The sequence below is a fragment of the Scomber japonicus genome, chromosome 22 (assembly GCF_027409825.1).
Source record: "Scomber japonicus isolate fScoJap1 chromosome 22, fScoJap1.pri, whole genome shotgun sequence".
In the NCBI taxonomy this organism is placed as follows: domain Eukaryota; kingdom Metazoa; phylum Chordata; class Actinopteri; order Scombriformes; family Scombridae; genus Scomber; species Scomber japonicus.
In genome coordinates, this window is record NC_070599.1 from 4,283,073 (window position 1) to 4,306,877 (window position 23,805).

The window sequence follows — 23,805 nt, forward strand, 5'->3', positions numbered from 1 at the left end:
ATACAGAAACATGTATGACAGCTTTAAAGTGTGTCAGTCAGTGTGACGGCTCGTGGTTGACGCGGGAAGAGGTTTTAATGTGAAACCGCTGAAACTTTTCTAGGAGTAATTAGTGTTTTTATGAAGAGAGCTGTGTGCGCCACATCTCATTTAAAAATCTAGCAATTTAACGCAGCGCCGCTTCTCATGCAGAACAACAAGATACACATGACCTAAAAGACCTAATAACATAGCTGGGATTCATTCTTCAATCTACTACAGGCTGCACCCAAAACACCACCTAAAACACACTGAACACCATCTTATCATTCACTACTTCTATCACTCTGTGCTTTCTCCCACAGCTGCCGCCTCCTCTCATTGTGAGGAGGCGAGGCGGAAAAAAGGTGAAACAATAATTAAAGTTGGCGTTATTTGCTTATGGTTTTCATGCCGAAATGAGCAGAAGACTTGACTTGTTGTAAGATCAAAGACTTGTGTGTTTTCTATTGTGTTAACATGAGCTTGTATGCAGTGCAGTGTTAAATGACCAGATTTGTCTAACGTGTTTCGGATGAGCGTCTCATAATCCAAAGCACGCTTCAAAGCGAGCGGCTTTCCCTTAACTACATCATTTATAAAAGATTGATCATAGAAGTTTTTTGAGATTTGTGCTGCAGAAGATCAAAAGTAAAAAATCTGACTGTCTAACATGTAGTAGAGATGTTAAAAATACTCTATCCTCCAGCCAAAGTAGAGAATGAGCTCTGTCCTCTGTGTGCATTGTCCATAAAAGGCAGTTTAGAGAATTGCTGGAGTACAGCTGAGTAACCCAGTTTTCAGCCAATTATGTCACAGAAAGTCAAGTAGTTTTTCTATGAAATGTATTAGATTTCATTTTTTTTCTATTCAGGCTCTATCTTGTCGTTGGCAGCGCTTCTATATTTGAAATGACATAAAATGAACTCTAAAACTTTAATTGAATGTTATTGAGCGCCTTCCAACTCTCAGCAAGGCAGATAAAGGTCAGTGTATGTGTGCGTGCGTGTGCGTGTGCGTGTGTGTGTGTGTGTGTGAGAGAGAGAGAGAGAGAGAGAGAGAGAGAGAGAGAGAGAGAGAGAGAGAGAGAGAGAGAGAGAGAGAGAGAGAGAGAGAGAGAGAGAGAGAGAGAGAGAGAGAGATTGAGGCTGGTATGAAGATGATACACTCTGTTCAGTCATGTGGACAGAACTTCCCAAAGGCAAAGCAGGACTTAAACAATAACCCCTATTCAAAAAAAGATGTTCCGAGTTAATGCAGTTAACAACCCCAACCCGTGTGTGTGTGTGTGTGTGTGTGTGTATCTGTATCTCTCTCTGTGTGTGTGTGTGTGTGTGTGTGTGTGTGTGTGTGTGTGTGTGTGTGTGTGTGTGTGTGTGTGTGGCTGCTGCAGTAGTTGAGCACACAGTTTGTTCTCAGCTTCACACAGTCAGATGAAATCCAAGTGAATGACTTCATTAGAGATGGTTGAGCCAAAGCAAGTAAACAAGATGTTCAATTTACAGAAGAAGTAGTGTTATTGAGACCAGAGCTGATCTTCTGCTCCCAGACCCTGAAGGCACCACGCTCTCCTCCACTGCACAATCAATCAGTGGATCAATGGATGGAAACTGATGATCAATGAGTCATTTATGAGGCAAAAATCAAACAAAAACATTAGATGTAGCTTTTTCTTTAATGTACAATACACACTTTTCTCACATCTTATAGACTAAATGAGAATGAAAACTACTGATTATTTTCATTATTGATTAATCTGTTGATTACTCGATTGATCAGTTAGTAGAGTCAGGTTGTTTCCCAAAGCCAAAACAAATCTTCAGTTTATTAATTCTTCACATTTAAGAAGCTGGAATCAGAGAATATGAGCTTTTATTTTCTTAAAAAATGGCTCCAAACAGTTAATTAACCATCAGGATAATTAGGGATTAATTTAATAATTTGCAACTAATTGATTAATTGTTGCATCTTTAAAACAGATACATTAATAATGATATTTTTTACAGTGTTGCTTCCTCTAAAACACAAATAATGACACATGTTTATTATGAAGGGATGATCTTGATAATTAGAATAAAGAGCTAGAGAAAAGATGAAGTCAGCAGTAAATAAAGCCTTTACACACCTCAGCTGCAGAAAGAAGTCAGTTTGAAGCTGGTTTACTTTAGAGAAGTGTGTCTGATGAGTGTATTTGATCATCTTTTCATCACTGTTGTAATTTGCTTTTAATGCTGTTGGTTGTTTAACGCACACTCAGCACTTCTTATGTGTCGTTTTTTTCTTGATAAATGTCATTTCCACAACATTAACTCTAGCAGCGCATCACTCCTTCTACTACTGTTCCTATTTCTTCCACTTTGCAGTCTTTTTCATTTCAAGATACAGTCAACGCTTCCTGCTTGGGTATTTTTCACATTAAAAGCAGTGGCTCAAAAGGCTTCATCCCTCTTGTTTCTGCTTGGCTTTTAATTTGAAACATAGAAGGCAGGAAGTGTTTGAGCATTAAAAGATACAGTGGAGTGGTTGGTGGGACTACACAATTTATCTCATTAACTTTATATATTTATTACCATGAGTTTTATTTGTTTGTTTATTTGTAGCACTTTTACATTGTTAGCACGTATAGTTTGTATTTAGCATTGTGTTTTATTAGCTACAGTAAACAACACAAACAGGTCTTTAATTTCAGCCTCACATTTCTTGATGTAATCAGGCTGTAAATAATGAACCAAGCTGCTTTTATGCTCTTGTTGACTATAAATGATAAGCCTACCTTGGGAGGGTGATTTGTATTTAGTTGTTGATTTTAGTTTTTGTCTGATTTGTCCTTTAATTTTTCTTGGAATGATTAAAGCTAAAGATTAAACCTTGATTCATGTTTCAGAGAGCAGAGAGAGTGTATTTTTAGCTTTTACAATATCACACAATATCATGTCCTGTTTTACCTCAGACATGAAAATATAACATAGTAATAATGATGTAAATGTATTTAATGTAAAGGTAAAATGAGCAGAACTTTATGGAAGTGTGGGCTTTATTGTAGAACCATTAGAACCATCAGTCTTCACTTATTAAAACTATTAACTATTCATTTCACTAAAACACACCCAGAACAGCCTCAATGAACAATAATGTGTAGCACCTATTCAAAACATGTTCAAATGTTTTCATTTCACTTTTCACTTTAGGAAAAGTCATCAAATTTCAGAGTAAAAGACATTTGGGGAGTTTTTACAGCTGTTAAATGTCAATTGGGTCAAATTAGACCTGAACAGTATTTAAGGGTTAAAGAGAGTTCATGAGGAAAAACTAGCTAAGTTTGATTTAGTAGTTTGTTTTTTCCAAATCACAAGTTACACGTGTGTTCTTTTTGTTAAGCATCATAAATGAATGCTCTTTAACTAGTCCTGTCACATGTTAAAGCACTGTGGTCAGACACACACTGAACATTATTATCAAAGATGACAAACTGCAGATATGAAGTTGAGTTTGTGAGTATTTGGACAGCAGCTTTGTCTTTGTTCATTTTGCAGAGCTGCTTTGTCTACTGGGAGCTCTGTGTGTGTGTGTGTGTGTGTGTGTGTGTGTGTGTGTGTGCTACTAAACACAGTATTTATGCTACTTTGTCTCATTTCAGATATAATATAATAGCACATGTTCCACACTTGTGTCCCACTGCTGCAAACAGGCAGAAGAGGATTGACTTTGTTTCAGCACGTTCCTCTGCAGCACGGCCTCAACTAGTAATGCAGCAGTTTAATTGGCCGCTGATCATAACTGGCCAAAAAAAAAGAAAAGAAAAAGAAGAAGCTGTAAATAGAACAGTGATAATTAGTCGTTAATGTGTTCCAAACGCCTGCTCAAGAAAATCTCTCCAAAAACACAATACGGACTTCGGGGGAAGCGGTAATTATCTACCATTAAATACTGTGAGCTGATTGGCTGCAGTCAGCACAAGTACAGTCCACATCATCACATCATCCATCTGCCATCAACAGTTGAGGATAAACTGGAAGTGTAAGATTAGTACAGAGCCACACTGGCACTGACTGTTCATATTCAACATTGTTCATCATTAATGAAAGGATATAAAGAGGTATCTAATGATCAACATGTGTGTGATCTGTAACAACACAAAGCTATTTTATACCAGCAGCATTTAAACAGGCAGTAGTAAAGCTATTTTAAAGTTATTTTCCATATCTATTCACCTCTTGAATGTTTATTTGATGCATTGATTTGTCATTTTGTCTGTAAAATCTCAGAAAATAGTGAAAAGTACCTGTTTATAATTTCCCACAACACAAGCTGTGTCTTCATAAATGTTTGTCTTTGTCTTATCAAAAGTCCAAAACCCCCAAATAAAGTTTTTACGATCACAGCAGACAAAGAAAACCATGAAACTCTCACAATTAAGAAGCTAGATATGACTCATTTAAGGTATGTAATATAAAGATATTTCTGATCATTATTATCTAAATAGTTGCTGATTAATTATCTGGTGATTGACTGATTGTTCAATACACAGTCATATCAATCAAACTAGATCTATAAAGCAGCTTTCATACAGGTTCATGTATGTCAAAGTGATAATAAAGAACAAGTATAGACCAAGAAGAATGTAAAGAAAAGGAACAAAATGATGGATGAATAAAAATAGAGAACAATTTGAGAAAATAAGAAGAAGTAGGATTTACAATAAAAATCTAAAATAAATAAGAGAAAAGTAGGTTCAAATAGATGAAACAGAGTAAAATGAAATAAGAAAGAGTTGAATAAAAGCTAGAAATAAAACTGGGTTAAGAAGATGAAAAGGAAAAGAAGCTGACGAATGAAATGGGAAAAAAAAGAGTCAGTCAGAACTGCTCTGATTTATCAGCTCATTAACAGTCTGATCTGATGGAAGCTTGACTCAATAGAATGACAGTCACATGAGTCAATATTCTAACTCTTATAATAATAAACTATATATTTATAATAATCAGTCAATATTAAATCATTACATAAATAATTAGAATGAAGTGTCAAAAGAAATCTTTGTAGACTAACATTACCTTATATATATACACACACACACACACACATATATATATATATATATATATATATATGTGTGTGTATTTTCAGCTTGTTAAACATGATTTTGTTGAGTTCATCATCCATCCATCCAACATGTACTCTCTCCATCATTCCCCTTCACTCCCCCTGAGCTCAACCTCTTCATGAATGTCAGAGGTTATGAAAGTTCATAGAATCAGCAGATGAAAATGTTTTTGTGTGTCTCTCCACTCAGAAGTTAAGATCAGCTGTGGAGGCTGAGGATGTTTTTTATTCCAGGGCCTGTTATCTCCATTATAGTGTGATTATCTCATTATGTTAGATAGCAAACACTGCCTATATTTAGATTTATAAGCCTGTCATCCTGTGCCACTGTCACAATCCTAATGTTGCTCTGACATATCAAACAGTCTTTTCTTTATAACCATAACTTCAGACATTTCATCATTGTGTTCAACTGTGACACAGTGATGAGAACATAAATGCACAGCAGCTACACTAATATTAATAGTATGTAATGAGCAGCATTCATCAGAACTGGTGACCAAAAACACTTCTATTAATGAAGAAATGAATGCTAGAGCAACAACAAAAGCATTGAAGTGAACACTGCCAGCAAGAAAATCCGGATGTAAACAAAGCAGGATATAAAATATTAAAAAACAGCTTGTCAGATGTTTGAGGAAGAAACAGACACTCAGAAAACACATAAAGCCTGGTGGTGGAGGTTTATTTGGAAGAAAACTCCACCTTTTAAGTTGCTTTGAAAGGACCAGTGTGTAGGATTTAGGGGCATCTAGTGTTAAGGGTGCAGATTGCGACCACCTGAATACCCCCCCCCCCCCCCACACACACACACACATACAACATGAGCACGCCCAGTTTGTTTTAGCTTCAATCAGACCTTAGATTCTGATATTTTAGATAAGAGGATGCATCGCTCCGTGTAGCAATCTCTGCTTTCATCATCTGTCTACAGTCTGTTATTCTGCACATGCTCACTTGTAAAAAGCTGATTGGACACCTGGTCACATGGTAGAGAAAGCATTGTTCACCACAGAGTCCATACCTGTGGATTGATGAATCATCATTTTAGTATTGATCACCTTCCACACAACATGCATCTTAATAATCACTGCAAATCCAAATAATGTAAATATTGATCAGTATATTGGTGATTATGATATTAGTCATAATGTTGTATTGTGCAGTAGAGACTGAGCAGAAGTCCAGTCATGTAAATCCTGCAGTTGGAGCTCTTTTACTCTTCCTAAATGGAAAGTCTGCACAGATAGCTGAGAAGAGGTTTGACTCAAGGACTCTTCAGAAAAATCACAATTCAGTTTTGTTCTGCTCTCTCACAGCTCTCACCTAATGCATTTTAAAATCTCTCTGTCTAATATTATCAGGCAGAACTATGTGACCCTCTCACAGAGAACTGCGCCCGTATCAATCCTCTTCTTCTCCCTTTTCCTTTTGTCAACACATAGCTTCTTTGTACGTGTTGTGTTTTGGTCAAGCACACGCTGACTACTTTAAGCCTCACCCACAAATTTAACTGACTGACACATTCTTTTGAAATCTCCTCCGTGAGAGCTTCTCGCCTGAAGGTAGATACAGTACATCTCAGTGGGCAGCGGGCTTTTCTTTCACACAGCTGACAAGAGTTTTAATTCACTTTGACTGTTTATTTTGGCCCAGTTAGACAAATGTGTGGGCGCACTTTACACTGTAGATGTGTTTGAGTTCATTCTGAGTGGCGCGCTCAATCTGTCTCACATGCATTTCAAAGGATCTCTGGATGTCTGCGACCTCAGTGAGATCCTGCATCAAACACCGTCACACACACAGACGCATGATTAAAAATGCTGTCTGATGGTGCTGACGTCATGTGACATCATGATCTGATAATGACATCATGACCTAATGTGACATCATGATCTGATAATGACATCATGATCTGATAATGACATCATGACCTAATGTGACATCATGATCTGATGCTGCTGACATCATTATCTAAAGTGACATCATGATCTGATGCTGCTGACATCATTATCTAAAGTGACATCATGATCTGATGGTGCTGACATCATTATCTAAAGTGACATCATGATCTGATGGTGCTGACATCATGTGACATCATTATCTAATGTGACGTCGTAATCTGATGGTGCTGACATCATGTGACATCATTATCTAATGTGACGTCGTAATCTGATGGTGCTGACATCATGTGACATCATTATCTAATGTGACATCATGATCTGATGGTGCTGATATCATGTAACATCAGGACAAGGGACAAACTAGCTGAACACTAGCTATTTTAGCTAATTCCGGTGCATTTACATTTTAATTTGAAATGTTCATGAACGTACACTGTCCCTTTTTAAATAAATATACTAAACTAGGAACTGATAGTGACATCATGACCTAATGTGACATCATGAACTGATGGTGCTGATATCATGTGACATCATCTAATGTGACATCGTAATCTGATGGTGCTGACATCATGACCTAATGTGACATCATGATCTGATGGTGCTGACATCATAATCTAATGTGACATCATGATCTGTTGTATTGACATCATGGCCTGATGTTGATGATAACTGATTAATAGTGCTGACTAATGGTCCTGACATTATAACCTGATGTCATCAGGTGCAGGGTCAGGGTGGAGGTGTGGTGTTGTAGATGTGAGTTCTCCCACTGCAGCACAAAGGTTGTACCCTCAGCTGATGCTGCTTCCTGTCACCACCAGGCTCTGCTCCCTCCCTGATTGCTCTTGTCAGTTTTTCTCACACTCACTCAATCTCAGACATGTCATCAAAAGGTTAAAAAAGCCCTCCAAACTCCTAATGCTCTCTTTGCTCCACCGGGATTCAGATAAACTCAGCGCTCAGCAGTTTTCTCCACAATATCTGCCTGCCACACGGCCCATTTACCAGGCACAGAGCGCAGCCTGCCCAGGGCCTGCGCTCCACATGCTTTTGCAATGCAAGGCCTGTTCTCAGAGCCCAGAGGAATCTGTACGGGTTGATTTGAGAGCTCTTGAAAGCGTGGGCTGTTATTTCTGCGGAGGGGGGTGGGATGGGCGGGGGACTGGGCTCTTGTGCCTCAACCTCTAAACAGGCAAAACTTTCATTAGTGACACGTTCCCCGACAATGCCCGGCTCACCTTTTTTCTCCCCGCCTCATTTTCCCAACTGCAAACACCCGGCCGGCGTGACGGAGAGGTCGCCCCCCCCTCCACGAATATTTTGTTTGATATCTAACAAGACTGCGTGGCTGTTATTTGTAACACCCACAGAAACACAGCACAAGGTCCTCTCCGGTCTGCTGTGTGGGCTTTCGTTTAGTCATTATTCATTTTCCAAGTGTTATGTTTATGCTTTGAAGGTGCACGGTGTGTAGGTGAAGGGCTGCCAGAGAGCGCTGGATTTCTGAGAGCTTCCCTGTTCCAGTCTAATGCTAACAGTCTCTGTGCTGGGATGGAGTGGAGTTCACTTCTACAGCAGCATGTGACGTCTGTAACCTCAGTAATGATAAACTGAGAAAAGAGCTCATCTTACACAACAGTTCACTGAGCTGCCTCTTCTCTGATGTTAGTTCAATAATTACAGAGAGCATCAGCATGGTTTAGGTTTATATTATAAACTACTTTATATTCTATATTATACATTTCTCTATGTTTTTGTTATATGTAATTTAAAGTTTTAAATATTTATTTTATATTTTTTTTATATTTATTTTTTAAAACCCATTTAATTTGATGCTATAGTATATAATGGATCAGGGCTGGATACTTAACCATAATGGATCAGCTGATATAAGAGAATCATGAGTGTATGGTTTGTCCACCAGAGCATTTATGTAGTGTGTGTGTGTGTGCGTGTGTGTGCGTGTGCGTGTGCGTGCATGTGTGTGAGAAAGAGAGATGTCTTCAGACTGTTTTATCTGTTCCAGTGACCTGGGTGCACATGTTTGGTAGTTGAGACTGCAGTGTGTGAAATGGGCATAAAGTGACGTGTATGTTTGGAGCCAGTCACGGTCCAGCATTCAGCCTAAACCAGTGTGATGTGGAAACTTGAAGACTCCAGTTCACAAACACTGAAAATGAACCTTACAGTGTAGGAGACATCTGGTGTCCAGCAGTTCAACTTCTGAGATGAAATAATTAGCATATTCATAGATTCAGAATTTTTTAAAGACGCAGAAGAAATAAATGGAATCATGTGTTTTTGGGTGGGGGGCATTTTAGATACAATATTTTACTCTTGGTAGATGTCTGGAGCAGATCTTTACTATACAGTACACTACACTACAGTACAGTACAGTACACTACACTACATTACAGTACACTACACTACAGTACAGTACACTACACTACAGTACAGTACACTACACTACACTACAGTACACTACAGAATAGTACAGTATCCTACACTACAGTATCCTACACTACAGTACCCTACAGTACAGTACTCTACAGTACACTAGAGTACAGTACAGTACACTACACTACACTACACTACAGTACAGTACAGAATACTACAGTATCCTACACTACAGTATACTATACTACAGTACCCTACAGTACAATACCCTACAGTACACTAGAGTACAGTGCCATACACTACAGTGCACTACAGTACAGTACCCCACAGTATATTACAGTGCAGTACCCTACAGTACAGTACAGCACAGTATCCTACAGTACAGTACCCTACAGTACACTAGAGTACAGTGCCATACACTACAGTATACTATAGTAAATAAAAAGTGAATGCCATATTATTATTATTATTATTATTATTATTATTATTATTATTATTATTATAATTATTATTGGTGACTAACCAAATAAAGTTGGCCCAGTCCCAGACAAATCACTTCCTGATGTTCTGCATGCATTTATCAAGGCAAACACAGTGTAGCCTGACAGCTTCCCTGTGGAATCAGTGGACATGGGATTTTATAATGACCAGTTGTCATTATCAGGAGGATCTGTTGGTTATTTCCCCTCATTTTTTTTGCTGTTTTGTGAAATGAATTTAAAACTTTAAAGTTTACAACAGACAAAAACCACACGAACCCTGAGAATACTTTTGTTGTTTTCCTCCTTGAAACCAATTTTTCAGGGAAAGATGTTTTTTTCATAACACCAGGGAACTAGTAGTCTAATGTAGGTGTTCCAAACACATTTGAATGACTGCTGTGTCGTATTACCTGGTGATAAAGATGAGCAAAATCCACAGTTATTTATATGTAAATGTTCCAGCTTTTCAGGAATCACAGGAATAATTTCCAGCGTATCATTGGATCCGGTTATTATTCTGTCTCACACACACACATTCAAAAGATGGCTCACTCATTCTGCCAGGTGTTAGAGAAGGTGAACGGTGCCTCTAACAATCATCAGCGTAGGAAACCACTTTCACCTTTCGGAAAGCACTTTGACTGATGCGTCCTGCCACTTGGATTCTGCTTGAAAAGCAAAGGAAGGAAGGAAGAGGAGGGGAGGAAAGTCTTCACTGAGAACTTCATTAAGATGAAGACGAGCTTAGGAATACTTGAAGTGTGTGAGAGAGAGAGAGAGAGAGAGAGAGAGAGAGAGAGATAAAGAGTGAGGTGAAGAGATGAAGTCTGTGGGGATTTGGGGATATAGGAAATATAAGAGTAAGCTGTTTATAGGGGATTGGGCTGCAATGGCACACCACACTTATGTAGAGAGCATGAGTTCTTCACTGCCAGGTCCAACTGTCTACATCTGTCACAGGAACCACGAGTTTAAAAAAAATAAATATTCTTGAAACAATGAGACCTAAATCTCACCTTTGTGGTGTTCGAGTTTGTTTTTGAGTGCAACTGGTATGGTCTCATCGCTGACCCTTGTAGCCCCCCGAGGGAAAACATAACCACAAAGCTGTGGTTCTCACCAACCGTACATGCAGTCTAGGCGGCATTAAGACCCCCAAGGGGCCCCTTGGCAATGGGGACCTAGGAAACTTTTTTTAATTCAAATGGGATAATGCTGCTATTGGATGGAACCCATGTAACTCCATACTCTGTGTTGGACATACTAGGTTTCAGACAGTGACCATAATTATCAACATCAATACAATGGGTCAAGCATTGTGTCGTATATCAAAGGGGCCTTCATTAATGGCCCCTAGGCACTTGCCCAGATTGCCTGCAGTGGGTGTTCTCCCCCCATCAGCCACAGGGGGGAGTAACATTATTTTAGCAGAGCGCACTAGAAAGAAGTGAAGAAGACTTTTTCAGTTTTTTCTTTTTAGTACTTAATGCAAGTACATGATCTCCCAACTACCGTGGTCATGGTAACCGTGGTCTGATTCTGTTTCGGCTAGCCTCTATTGCCTCCTTGAGGATTGAGATGGATCACCTCCAACATCTCACATAATGACTATGTTCATCAGGGTCACATGTTTGTGCTGGCTCAACCAGGTGTTTCCATTTGCATACCTGCATGGTGCATGTTCAGGGTTTAACTTGGATTTCCACTTAATCTCAAGTTTTTTTAAACAGCATGCAGTTCTTTGTTGATGGCTCGGAGGTAGGTGTGATCAGCTGTTAGTCCTTTTGTGGGAACTGTTGATTTAGCTTTATTGCTTTTTCAGTGGATGACATTTTGGGGGTTAAACAGCACCAAAGGATTAACACTGTATGAATAATCTGCAGGTTTATCTGATTTTTACATTGATCCTTCTGCTGTGCTTGCTGGTTTAAGTTGTCCACCAAACTACCGTGTTGCAATAGTGGAGTCTTTCTTCTTGCTTGTTTTTCTTCCTCTAGGTGGACTAAACAGAAGCTTATTATGTTCTGACCCTTTCACTCTTGTCAGCAGTTCTGCCGGTATTGGAAGAAGTCTAGGACTTGGGCTAGTGGATCAGGGGATAAACTTGAAATTGGCAGGAGTCTGTATTCTCATCAACATGTACTATCTTCCAAAGATCTTCCCTGTGATAGATTTTAAACCAGTGATGACATTTGTGTTGCCTCTGCTGGTTGCGTCGGTCCATTAGTCACAATTTCTCTCAATTTGTGTTTTACCATCATTTTTCTCCCAAAGCCAAGTCTCTGCCCTCTTTCACAGTTATTAATGTGTATGAAATCCCCTTCAACACAAGCCTTCATTACTCCTCAGCAAAAATATAATTCCTCCTTTCACTGAAACCGCTTTAAATCCATTGTGCATGAGTAATTTGCCTTTTCTGATACCCCGAACACAAAGTGAACAACATACAGTCAACTTATCATTCATTTTTTATGAAATGACAAACAGACAAAGCCTTTTTTTTTCTTTTTTTTTTGTACAGGGGTAACCAGTAAAGTGAATGTGAGTGCCTTGCTCTCTGGAATAGCTGAACAGTCATTTTGCTTTTAAATGAGAATAGTGCTTTGGGAAAACAGCCATAACCTGACAGTACAGCAGCATATGCTAGAGGCATTACTTACTTACACATGTTGATAGCATAAGTGATGTATTCAGGGAACTATTGATTTGTATAGAGCTTTTACAGCTCCATGTGGGCTGAAGCAGGGCAATTTATAGATATACTGTGACTACGCATCCCTCCCTACTTCATATAGTGCTTGTCAGAATAATGAAACTAGAAGACAGAAATATTGGTGGAATGTAGATGATGAACAGCGCTTGGCACAGGAGAACATTGACATTTTTAATCTGAATTTAAAGGGAGTGAAAGTTAGGAGAAGTCATATCCTCCTCCTGGTAGTTTGTCGGATGATCAGAATCAGATGACATGATAGGCCTCCAGCTGTTGAGATATTTCTAGATGAGCAGCAGCAGTTTAAACTCTTTACTATGATGCATTGAGGCTGCCCTCGTCTTCCAATAGTTGAACTTAGAAAGGAGTCTTCTCAGCCAACTGGTCCTGAGGCTGGCTGACCTTTCATCACTCAGAAGATTAAACCTAAGCAATTTCAAACTTTTGGGAACACAAAATAGAAACATATTTGGCTCTAAACAGACAGTTTATTATGGCAGATTACATATCCCCAGTAACTGATAAGAACCTGAGAAAGACATGGACACTGGACAGACCTGGCTGCCCAGAGGGGACAGGCTGTGCTGTCGTTGTGATGAAGGAGGTGCAGTGACAGAATTACACTTCCTAACAGAATGTCAAACATATAGAACTATTGGGGGGGATTCTTTACAAAATTTGAAAAAAAATGCCCCTAATTCTGAAGTGTGACAGAAAGGGAGAGATGAGCCTTGAGCTTTCTGGGGGGGAAAGAGAGAATATGCAATGTTGACTGCTAAATATGTCACTTCCTGCCTCAACAAAAGAGACAACTAGTAGGGCATACATACTGTATATAGACAGATAGACATCTATAAATATAGCTGTACTTACCATATTGTACTTACCACCACCTTTAGGTTTTTTAATATTGTTATTTATAGACATTATTATTTTATAGACTCTTTATTCTATTTCATTATCAGTAGACACATTTAAAAAAAAGTATAGAATAATGGATATCTTGTATTATCCCTTCATCTAACATCTCTTTATTTCATCAGTAGATTAACACTTGTTTTTGTTTGTCTTCCATTGTAAGTCACATTGAAATCGTACCAAAACAAACTTTATCATAATTTCACTCCTTAACATTATCTTTCATGATCATTATTGTGCTTTGGCAGCACATGTCAACTTTATGCCAATACAGGTTTTGGTGGCAGCGCCCTGGTGGTTGAGTGGTTAGAGCACATGCCATATAATGGCCAGGGACCTATGCTGAAGATCATTTCCCTCTTTCTCTCCCTGTTTCTTGTCGTCCTCTCTGCCAGATACTGTCTGAATAAAGGCATTAAAAGCCCAAAAATAAATCTTAAAAAAAAAAAGATTTTTGAATTGAATTGACTCCAGTAGCATCGTGAGTGAGCTGAAATTGCCTCCATTTTTTGGGGAGATCTCAGAAGAGTTTGTTGGAATGGAAATTGTGGACAAGTTTCTCTAGGTCACATGTGAGCATGCACTTTCTTGCTTTTATAGTCTTATAAAGGCCAGAATACTGAAGAACTGCCTTTAGTATTTGCAGAGGTTGCTTTATACTTCAATACAATGTTGGCCCAAATACAGATGTTATTTACTAGTTTGTTGCTTGCTTTCCATTGTAGTTGTAACTATTTCACTTGTGCCTGTATCTACAAAGCAAAAAAGAATTAATTGTTGGTTGGTCTGCTGCTTCCACAACATAATCTCACTGCTCTGATCATTATTTTTTAACCAAGTACAATAGCCAACTCATCCATGGCAATGTGTTGTCCTGCTCTGTCTATAGAACAGGTCGTTACTGTTGACGTGCTACAGTGCCACACTTGCCATTGGTGCTATAGATGGCACTTGACTCATGTCCTAAGTGTCTCAGAGCTAACTTTAAGTTTAGCTTTGAGTCCATGTTTACACCAAGACCTAGGTTTTTGTTTTCAGAGACAGTGAGGATAGATGTTATGTCAGTGTTCTAGCTGAAGGAAGTTGAAGCATATTGTAGAAAAACTTCAGGACTGTAGTCACTTGCTGACAAAGCAAGGTACATTTGGGTGCATGATTATTATTGGTGACTTACCTGTTTTGTGTAATGTGGCCTCATTGAAGCATTTAAATGTTAAAATAAAGTAGGGCCAAAGATTGAGCCTTGGGGAACTCTGCGTCATTTGAGATAGGACTTGAACCACTATAGTCAGACTACTATTGTGTCTGACAGTCCAAAGCAGTTGTCCTGTAATATTGTATGGTCAAACATGTCAACAAGCCAACACATGCTGTAGATCCAGGAGAACTTGGACTGAGATTATACTTGAAACACTTTCAAGACCTTGTTAATGAGAGGAATAATGGATTCATGAGACCAGTGCTGAGTGCTTTTATTAATCCAAATATCAAACCACATCATCCTGTAATCATGACCTGATTATTCCTGCTGTTTTCTGACCCTCATCATGTTTATTACTTCCCTATATCTTTCCCTTTAGATAAGTGTTCATGCACAATTATATGAATAATTCATAATGCCGAAGCACGGCCAGTAAAAACAGAATCCACTGAAAGCAAAGTTAAACTTGTATGAAAACTCATTTAAATATCTATTTCAGACATGAAATATAAAGACACCCCTACAGAACGTTCCACAACAAAGACTGGTTATGAAAGACTTGGACAGTCGTTGATTGGATAGGACAGGCGAGTTAGACGAGTGGTCCTTGCTGTGACTGTTGTCGTTTTCTACCAGCCCCTCGCCTCACGCTTCACAAGACAAAGATCACAAAAATGAGTCGCTACTTTGTGCAGGATTTTTTTTTTCTTTTAATGAGGCTGCATTAGAATGAAGTGTCCTCAATGCCCAGTGAGAAGGAAGCAGCTCTACTGGCATACATCATCCACCACCACCAACACTACTACTGCCAGCTTTTAGTGCTTGATGTTAGCACTGCTGGAAGTTGTGAATACAGTGCATTTAAAAGGGTTCTGGAAAACTGACACCCCTCCCTGCCTCTTTGTTTAACTTTCTCTCGTTGTTGCTGCCCTACAAACCTTCCACTAGCATCTTCAGTTTCATAAAAATCCCCCTAAGTGGGTTAAGGCAGGGGGCATCTGCAGACACGGCACAAGGATAGATGGTAATAGGCCAAACAGAGGTGGGTTGGAATCCGATAACATGAACCAGCTGATTGCCCCCCCCCCCCCCCCATTAAAATTACCCACTTTATCTCTTCTCTTTTCTGTCTCCTTGGAGAGCCCTCTCCACTCCTTTTCACAAAGTGAATCCACCCAGTCATTTCTCAGGAAGATAAAGTATTTGCTGTGTATTATTCTTCCCCTCTCCCTTCCTCTCTCTCTCTCTCTCTCTCTATCTTTCAGCCGCTGGAGTAGCTGTCAGATATAGATCACGCCTCTCATTGTTTTGGCCCCCCCCCCCCCCAGCAACCTGCAGTGATAGCTCGCCTGGTGAGGGCCAGGTGTGAAGCCGGCTTCCTCTCTTGATATTAGCTGAGAGTCCCTCAGGGTCCATGAAGGAAAAAGAGAGAGCAAATTAAAGACTAAATACAAGGTGTGTCTGTAGGAAGCATGGAGAAGGACATCATGTTAGTCCTTGAATGACTAAAGAAAGAGTGCAAAACAAGGACAGGATATGAGTGAGAGTGAGAGGAGCTGGGTTATACACTGACTGGAATGTAAAATACAGGACTTTTTTTGCGCGGCAGCATCGACTACATCTAGCCGAAAATATCTCAAGTTTCTAGTCAGGCACCGTCGTTCCATTTCAGGCATTCACGTATTACATGTGGCGTCAAATAGATGGTAGTCTAAAAAAAAGAAATGCAAAGGGGCGATGCTAGTCTCTCATACAACAGCTGTTACAGATGTTGTTGTCATGGAAACACAACTTCATTAAAAAAACAACACTGGGAGCAGTGGGATGAAGTATTCCCCAGCGCCCTGCCAGTGCTTTACTGCCAGAGAAAAACTCTATATTGACACACACACTTTAACAATATATGATTCCAGGCCTCATATTGTATATAACATATTACATAGCACCTGTCAGTAGGCTATATTTTATACTCTATTTATTCATATAGAGTTTTAGCCATGCAGTGTGGCTAGTAGTTGGTCCACCACTTTGGGCTTGACTGTATTACTTTTGTCATTTAAATGGTTTATTGAATTTTTAATGGTAACAGTAACATGCTTGGATGCAGGGTTGGTGATACAGATATCAGTTCTGACGTAGACGTAGACATGGTGGGGAGAAGAGAAGAATATGAAATAATAATCAGAAATCAAAATAAATCTAACTAGCAAATATGGAAGTGAGGAATTCACTTCATAATAGAGTAAGGGAGTGTACTGCATTCAGTCACTGAGTTTTTACCAGTCCTTGTGTTTGTCTGAAAGAGCTCCCAAGGGATCGTCCCATCATCCATGTTCCCTTTCAGTCTGTTGAGCATAGATTCATAAGATGCAGTCTTTCAGGTCCTGTGATACAGCAGTTTTCCAGATAATTGTGGAGGCTGCAACCAAACCCACCATAATAACACATAATATTCCTTTTAAGTCATGTAGTATTTGAGATGTATCCCCTAGTAAACTTCAAATTCAAAATTCAGTTCAAACAGTACTGGAGATAGATTGATAGAGATGCACATAATGGTGAAGAATCAAGTCTATCATGAAAATAAATTACACATCATTACCTCCCTAATATCACACATGGATAACAGTGAATGGAAAACATTGAATTAAGCTAAATGAGCAATATTAAAAAAGGTCACTTCACCCAAATTACATGTGCTATCAATGAATGGAAGTAGGTTTGGTTTTATAAGTCCAATTGTGAGTTTTGTGCTGTCAACCAATATGTTGGAGGTGAATAGAAATCTGGACAGAAGAAATCATTTATTTGTACCATTTATCTGGGAAAAGATGTTCTTTAACTGACATTTTTTCAGTGGTGTGAATGCCACACGTTGGATTCCAGTCACCTTCATTGTATTGGTGTGCAGGCAGAAATCTCAACGGACAAATAAAACTACTATGTGAGATGAATGTAGTGTTAGACAAAGTGTTGCATGTGAACCAGTTTTCTCAGCTCCGTCCCGCTTCGGTCACATCTGGCATGGAGGCCATCAGAGAACACCGGTCCAGACTGCAGCAGCTGCTCCGTCAGCCCATTTCATGCTGCCTTAAAACTCGCCGTTCCACTTCACAATCAGCACTGTCCAGGTCCGTTCAGTCAGCACAAAGCTATGGTGGGAAGTGTTTTCCTCCGGGAGGCGATTCACTACAACATCAGAAAAATAAGTGCTTGTGGTCATTTTCTTTACTTGTCTTACAAAGTTTAGCGCCGGCGGATGCTTTACAAACCCAAATCTAGTTTGTTTCGGCCTGGATTAGCAGTCCTGCTCAAAAACACAGCTTGTACATTTGTTCCACCCAGTGTTCTGTAGAAGCAGAGTACAGGTTTCTGGCACAACTTCACCTACTACAGCTACCAAGGTGCACGGAGAAGAGAAAAAAGTCAAAGCTCTAGCAACACTTGTAGTATAGAACAACTTCATTAATAGATCAAAGCATTTCAGCTTGCAGTCTTCATCAGGTCATCATCAAACACAACACAAGCAGTGTTAAATAGGGTAGAAAAAGGTTTAAAAATGCAAATAATAACCTCAGACATGCTGTATCTACCAAGATGGGTTGGGTATATGGTAATGGTTGGTTGATTGGTTATCTTTTGTATTTTTTTTACCTTAAGATAACCAATTGAAGTCATATGGCCATATACCCAACCCATCTTGGTAGATACAGCATGTCTGGATGCACATACTTGGTATATATATGTTTACCTTTTTTAAATGTTTTCTGCTTTTTAACCACCATATTTAAAACACTGCTTGTGTTATGTTTTATGATGACCCTGATGAAGGCCATGAGCTGAAACGTGTTGGTCTAATAATGAAGTTGCTCTATACAAGTGTTGTTGGAGCTAGCACGTGTTGGTAACTGAACTGTAATTAGCCTGTTTACAGTCAAATTAAAGCAACAGGCATTTAGACATGAAACTGACTTCCATCTGATTTTGCTTTATTTTTTTTACAATACATTTTTGGCCACTATTAAGCTTCTGGCGATGGTAGAAAGCCTGGATGCAACTGATTTTGTGTTTAATCATCTTAGAATGGGATAATCACATCAATTCCCATAGAATAGAATAAATGACAGGCAAAGTGCCAGTATGAAAAAAAGCAGCTTGAGACAATGTGAGAGCATTAGTATAGAAATAATGGCTTTTCTCTCACACCATTTCACTCTTCTGGACTTATTAGGAGGTTCACAGCTTCCTCATTGGCCAGCGAGGTGTCTAATCTACCGTAGGTGGAGAAAATGAGTCGTAACCCTCGGAGCAATTAAATCCGGATTCCGCAATTAAGCATCAGGACTGAAGGAAGGTGCACTGTGAGCGGCTTTACAACACGACGGCTCATTTGTCTGCTGTCTTTACCCTACGGTTTGTTTATACTGCTGTTCTCATATGTTCTGTTGTAATTGCTTATCATCACTTCTCCATACGTCATAAGCTAAGTGCTATTTTCTGCCGCTGCAATGACCCACTTTGCTCACGGGGAACATTAAATATGAATACGAACTAATTTATAGGAATATACACTTTTGTTTCTTTGAGTTAAAAGCTGTGTATGTATTATGTATCTCCAGTGTAGAAATGTATTTTGCATCTACTTAAACAGACAAAAGGCATTATTCCCAGCTGATTAATTATTTGTATTACTTTCAGTGGAATTGTTCATTCAAAAGCAAATTTAAAAAAAAAAAAGCACTAAACCTTGATTTCACATTAAGTCACGTCACGTTTTGTGGATTATTGTCAAGTTTTTGCCAAAAATGTTAAAAAACAAATTGAAATCATTTCATGTAATTGCATAGAATCAAAGTTGCCTACAGAAAGTCAATCCCCCCGTAATGAACAAAGCTCACGCTGTTTTTCATATTATCTCAAATAACAGGCTTTCACAGAATTTTCATCATCTCGTTATAATTTGCCTCTCCGATCCTTAATGGATGTAAATTTTTAGTCCCAGCAGGGAGAAATTACCTGACGCAGAGGAAGTGGAGTTGTTGGGTTTTTTTAGATTCTGTTAGATACCCAGGGAAAGCTTGGAAGATACTTTACGTTTACAAAGTATGTCTTCAAACCTTACTGACTTTGCCTTTAGGAGACTTTAGAGAGGCAGAGATTATAGCGCCACTGAGCTGATATGTATCTGCTGATATATTGTTGAGCATAACATTAATACACATTCATGATAAGAATGTAATATGTTAAGATCCAGTATACTGACAAGCTCATTTTATGATAGGAGGAATGAACTTGTACATGCTGTTTCCCAATGAACTCTATCATATCTCTGGTATTTCCATACTACACTCATTTTTTACTGACCAGTCGACATATATAGAGATAAAGGCAGTATGTGATAAGCAAACATTGTGTGATAATACCAGCTTACTGATGCATCTCAGCTTGTACCCATGATATCTTCTAACCTTTAGCCCTGACTATGAGCTCTGACATCAAGAACATTCAATTTGACGCTTTCTATACTGCAACTAGGGAGGGTCTTTCATCAAGAGGTCAGAATACATCTATAGAAGTATTGAAAAGTGTCTGAAACCCCCTCCGAAACCTGCATTACCCGGGTTTTGTAACTTTCTGAAATCAGCAATTATAGTATCCATAAACGCCTTCGACTGTGCGCTGTTGTCCCCATGTGATTATTATCATGTCTCACCCCACTCTACGAGGACGCTTTGCCCAGCCTTCCAGTGTGGCTGTTTGAAACAGCAACATTATCCTTTCAGACTCTGTTGCTTGTACCAACTAGTTGGTTTAAGGCACACTCTGACCTTTCGGAGCTTTTTCTGTCTGCTAAACTCATTTTCAGAGCACCCCCCCCCCCCCCCCCCCCCCCCCCCCTCGCCCAAGCCCAGATAACCCAGATGGCATTAAGAGTTTTTTTTCTGTGACTTGACAGAGCTCCACTACAGCCACAGAAAAGGCTGACTAGTACTCCCTGTGACATGGAAATGCACTTCAGTGTTTAACGTTGGTACAATGATTTAGCTCTTTGGAAGTCACTACTTAGAATTAGTTATAGCCAGCATGGCTGTAAAAAAAAAAACAAGTACAGCACTTAAAGAATCTTGTGCAACATACAGAGTCCAGGGACAAATATATCTCTAGCTCATGCTTGTTGGACAGGTGAACTCTGGGAAATGTAGTCCAGAAACTCCTCCACATATGAAGACTTCAACGTGAAAGCAGAGGCACATTTTCCACAATACCTTCTGAAATGTCCAAGGCTGATTACATCATGTAGCACATTTCGCCTTTTTTTGTCAATGTTTTGACTTTAAAACTGTGTTTCAGAGTTGCACCACATGTTAAATGTGGATTTTAAATCTAGGAAAGTGGGTTGCTGTTCTTTTGGGAGCTTTCGAAATGCCGGAGTGTCACCTCTTAACCTTTTTTCCGTCATGAGATTTTCAGTTTATGGAGCTATACCGACTTGTAGAGGAGCAAGAGAAAGTCAGCGTATGGAAGTATAACACCTTCTTCAAAATAAATTGATTTTCTTTGGACGCCGGAGGGGGGTAGGGGGGGGGGGCAGCAGTTTAGAAAAACACACAGAACCACTTCTCTCTCAAACTTTGTCCAACTCATCATCCCTCTTTTGCCTCAGAGTGGTTTGTAGAGTCTGAACATTGTGGAACTTTGAAGCTGCTCGGCTGCCTCCGCTTTTTTTCCCGCACAACCAGATGTAAAACTATCCAGCAGTGCTAACAGAGCTGTAGTAAGAGACAAGAGAGGGAGAGGAGGGTGAGGAACATGACATGAAAGGAAGCATTTAAAAGATCATTTACCATAGAGAAGTCTATCTCTGTCTCCGACTGTGAACGGATGCCCCGAGGTTGGTGTTTGAGCAGGCGGATAAGACGGTGTATCCAATGAGCTCTCTGCTAAACTGGGGAATGAGGTTTTAGGATCTTGGTTAGAGGAGCGGGGCCCCTTCTCATCCTTTTTTTGCCTTTTGCTTATCCTCTTCCATCCCCCCATCCATACATCCATCCTTCTGTCTGCCCATCCATCCACCCATCCACCAGCGCTTTATTCTTCCCCCTGCAGAATGGGAGGGAATGGGGGGATCAGCTTACCACTTGTACCAGCAGACAGACACACTTCACACACACACACACACCCACCGTCACACAAAGTGGTTTTGTAATTGAAAAGCTTCACTAGAGACTCTGTGGAAGTGTCTCAGCCGTGGCGAAGTGAAGCAAAAGAACAGCAGTGATTTGTTGACTCCGAGGTTGGGTATCGCATCTGCCTGGTGTTTATTAAGCGGCCCAAAGCCTCGTCGAGCCGCAGTCGATCATTCAGGGGGAGCGGGCGTGATGGAGAGCCTCATCCCCTCCAACCTCTAATGCCTCGGCTGAAGCTATTAGCCAGCCTTAATGTTTTCTGCAGAGAGGGACGCTGTAATGACAGAGACTCCAGCCCAATGTGTCATTTGTTGGGTTTTTTTTTTTTTTTTTTGGCAGTAAATGAATATTGAATGCAGATGTTCATGTTCTCTGGGACACATCTTGGGCCACATCCACAGCAAACAGTCCTGACCTGATCCGAAGCCCAGCTGAGATGTGAAATCATCTGAAAGCTAGGAAAATACATTAGTGGGCGAAAGGTTTTAGGTACTTAAAGTAAAGTGAGGATACTTGCCATGAATAGTTTTTATTGATCAATTAACTTTGTGCACAGTTGAGTAAACGGACGCACTCTTTACCTTTTTTAAAAGTAGTTTTTGGAACAACTGTACACAGTGTTTCCCCTGTGTTGAATGCTGTGGGTGACACATGGATGTATGATAAGAGCTGGATAGGGCGCTACCACTTTTTTCCCAGTGGTCACTCCTGGTATTGCAAGGAAAAATCTCCCTGCAGCCAAAAAGCATTTTCCCCATAGACCAGCATTGAAAAAGAGAAGTCTGTTGATAGAACACCTCAAACTGCAGACAAGCTCAACCTCATATAACGTGGAGGCAAACCTGGAAGCCAGAAACTTTTTTGGTGTATGCGCCAACCAAGCAAATCTCTTAAGACTGAATGGACGCCAGTCCAATATCCAGCTCTTATAATACATGAGGGCACTCAGCAGCCAGCCAGACATTTCTGCATCCTCTGTTTAGGAGCGGCTGAGTTTGACTCTAGAAGTGAGTAAGTGAGTCTGATCAGGTTAGACTGACCTATTGTTGCTAACTTTGGGGCGAACCACATTCACTTTTCCAGCAGTTGGGGAAACTCAAAACAAGACTTTTCTTTGTGTTGAAGTTTTAGCATTGAACTGACACACTGAAGCCTGTACACTACTGTACTACTGCAGCTACTACGCTACAAGCATACCGTTCACATGGATGTCCTTTGAAGAAGGAGGACAAGGAGTCCATGGTAACTGAAGTGTTATCGTGCTTGCACAGTGTTTGAGTGCAGAGTGAATATAGGGGGAAACACTGACACACTTTTTCAATATACTTGGCAGGTAGAATATTTCAAGCATCTTGGAGAAGTTGCCACAGCTCTTCTGTGGATTTCCGTGTCTCAGCTGCTTCCGTCTATTCATGTAATCCCACACTGACTCCATGATGTTGAGATCAGGGCTCTGTGGGGGCCAAACCATCTGTTGCAGGATTCTTGTCGATGCAGATATGCTTTATGACTCTGGCTGGGTGTTTGGACTCGTTGTCACGGCACAGAATAAATTTGGGACCAATCAGAGGCCTCTCTGGTGTTACATTATGGATATGAATCTCAACATCTGAAGTGCCTAAAATCTTTGCACAGTGCTGCATGTCAAAATCTGCAAACTCTCAGTGAGTTTATACTGGGCTTTACATCATCAGGTTACACTGATCCTCAGCTGAAAAGCAAATTTGTGCAACAGCAGCTGTTTAAAAGGAGCGCAGACTGCTGGATCTGAACAGTTCATATAGTCACAGATCAATACTACGACTTTGCAATGAGAGTACTTTTAAACGCTCAGAGTGAACATTGCAATAACTGTCATTTTCCTCTTTTTAAACTGAAGTGG

At 39.8% G+C, this 23,805-nt stretch overlaps 2 protein-coding genes across 2 annotated transcripts in view; one reads left to right on the forward strand and one right to left on the reverse strand.

Moving 5' to 3' along the window:
* LOC128384330 (uncharacterized) overlaps positions 1-23,805 on the reverse strand; it is a 185,694-nt gene that overhangs the window by 113,682 nt on the left and 48,207 nt on the right. The gene's annotated exons all lie outside the window — the stretch shown is intronic.
* Positions 1-23,805, forward strand: part of adam19a (ADAM metallopeptidase domain 19a) — a 198,867-nt gene that overhangs the window by 247 nt on the left and 174,815 nt on the right. The gene's annotated exons all lie outside the window — the stretch shown is intronic.